Source organism: Cherax quadricarinatus, chromosome 9 (genome assembly GCF_038502225.1).
Source record: "Cherax quadricarinatus isolate ZL_2023a chromosome 9, ASM3850222v1, whole genome shotgun sequence".
Lineage (NCBI taxonomy): Eukaryota > Metazoa > Arthropoda > Malacostraca > Decapoda > Parastacidae > Cherax > Cherax quadricarinatus.
Window position 1 is genome coordinate 9,768,667 of NC_091300.1, and position 2,500 is coordinate 9,771,166.

The 2,500-nt window shown below is 46.0% G+C and overlaps 1 protein-coding gene across 1 annotated transcript in view; it reads left to right on the plus strand.

Moving 5' to 3' along the window:
* LOC128686208 (uncharacterized) overlaps positions 1-2,500 on the plus strand; it is a 138,594-nt gene that overhangs the window by 74,961 nt on the left and 61,133 nt on the right. The window lies entirely within an intron of this gene.

Below are 2,500 nucleotides of genomic sequence, written 5' to 3' on the forward strand. Positions count from 1 at the left end.
TGTGTGTACCTTACTGGTGAGTCTCCTGGTGTTGTGGGTACCTTACTGGTGAGTCTGTGTACATTACTGGTGAGTCTGTGTACGTTACTGGTGAGTCCTGTGTTATGTGTACCTTACTGGTGAGTTTCCTGGTGTTGTGTGTACCTTACTGGTGAGTCCTGGTGTTGTGTGTACCTTAGTTGTGAGTTTCCTGGTGTTGTGTGTACCTTAGTGGTGAGTTTCCTGGTGTTGTGTGTACCTTAGTTGTGAGTTTCCTGGTGTTGTGTGTACCTTAGTTGTGAGTTTCCTGGTGTTGTATGTACCTTACTGGTGAGTTTCCTGGTGTTGTGTGTACCTTAGTTGTGAGTTTCCTGGTGTTGCGTGTACGTTACTGGTGAGTCACCTGGTGTTATGTGTGCGTTAATGGTGAGTATGTGTACGTTACTGGTGAGTCTCCTGGTGTTGTGTGTACTTTAATGGTGAGTCTCCTGGTGTTGCGTGTACGTTACAGGTGAGTCTCCTGGTGTTATGTGTACGTTAGTGGTGAGTCTGTGTACGTTACTGGTGAGTCTCCTGGTGTTGTGTGTACGTTAGTGGTGAGTCTGTGTACGTTACTGGTGTTGTGTGTACGTTACTGGTGGATCTCCTGGTGGTGTGTACGTTAGTGGTGAGTCTGTGTACGTTACTGGTGAGTCTCCTGGTGTTGTGTGTACGTTACTGGTGAGTCTCCTGGTGTTGTGTGTACGTTAATGGTGAGTCTCCTGGTGTTGCGTGTACGTTACTGGTGAGTGTACGTTACTGGTGAGCGTACGTTACTGGTGTTGTGTGTACGTTACTGGTGGATCTCCTGGTGGTGTGTACGTTAGTGGTGAGTCTGTGTACGTTAATGGTGAGTCTCCTGGTGTTGTGTGTACGTTACTGGTGAGTCTCCTGGTGTTGTGTGTACCTTACTGGTGAGTCTTGGTGTTGTGTGTACCTTACTGGTGAGTCTCCTGGTGTTGTGTGTACCTTACTGGTGAGTCTCCTGGTGTTGTGTGTACCTTACTGGTGAGTTTCCTGGTGTTGTGTGTACCTTACTGGTGAGTCTTGGTGTTGTGTGTACCTTACTGGTGAGTCTCCTGGTGTTGTGTGTACCTTACTGGTGAGTCCTGGTGTTGTGTGTACTTTACTGGTGAGTTTCCTGGTGTTGTGTTTACCTTACTGGTCAGTTTCCTGGTGTTGTGTGTACGTTACTCGTGAGTTTCCTAGTGTTGTGTGTACCTTACTGGTGAGTTCTGGTGTTGTGTGTACCTTACTGGTGAGTTTCCTGGTGTTGTGTGTACCTTACTGGTGAGTCTTGGTGTTGTGTGTACCTTACTGGTGAGTCTCCTGGTGTTGTGTGTACCTTACTGGTGAGTCTCCTGGTGTTGTGTGTACCTTACTGGTGAGTCTCCTGGTATTGTGTGTACCTTACTGGTGAGTTTTCTGGTGTTGTGTTTACCTTACTGGTGAGTCCTGGTGTTGTGTGTACCTTACTGGTGAGTTTCCTGGTGTTGTGTGTACCTTACTGGTGAGTTTCCTGGTGTTGTGTGTACCTTACTGGTGAGTTTCCTGGTGTTGTGTGTACCTTACTGGTGAGTCCTGGTGTTGTGTGTACCTTAGTTGTGAGTTTCCTGGTGTTGTGTGTACCTTAGTTGTGAGTTTCCTGGTGTTGTGTGTACCTTAGTTGTGAGTTTCATGGTGTTGTGTGTACCTTAGTTGTGAGTTTCCTGGTGTTGTGTGTACCTTAGTTGTGAGTTTCCTGGTGTTGTGTGTACCTTAGTTGTGAGTTTCATGGTGTTGTGTGTACCTTAGTTGTGAGTTTCATGGTGTTGTGTGTACCTTAGTGGTGAGTTTCCTGGTGTTGTGTGTACCTTAGTGGTGAGTTTCCTGGTGTTGTGTGTACCTTAGTTGTGAGTTTCCTGGTGTTGTGTGTACCTTAGTTGTGAGTTTCCTGGTGTTGTGTGTACCTTAGTTGTGAGTTTCCTGGTGTTGTGTGTACCTTAGTTGTGAGTTTCCTGGTGTTGTGTGTACCTTAGTGGTGAGTTTCCTGGTGTTGTGTGTACCTTAGTTGTGAGTTTCCTGGTGTTGTGTGTACCTTAGTGGTGAGTTTCCTGGTGTTGTGTGTACCTTAGTTGTGAGTTTCATGGTGTTGTGTGTACCTTAGTGGTGAGTTTCCTGGTGTTGTGTGTACCTTAGTGGTGAGTTTCCTGGTGTTGTGTGTACCTTACTGGTGAGTTTCCTGGTGTTGTGTGTACCTTACTGGTGAGTTTCCTGGTGTGTATGGGATTAAATTTAACATACAGCAGTAAGAGGAGGAGCAGTGCTGGTGGTGCTCACACGTCAGTATTTAAGCACAATTTACAAATGTTCCAGTAGATATATCACTTCCTACCTCCTCTTGTATCACACATCATCGTTCACAACGCTCACCAAAAACTATATTATCCTTTCGGCACCTCTTCTTCCTTAGAGTTTAGTTACAGCAACTTGTTCTCTATCT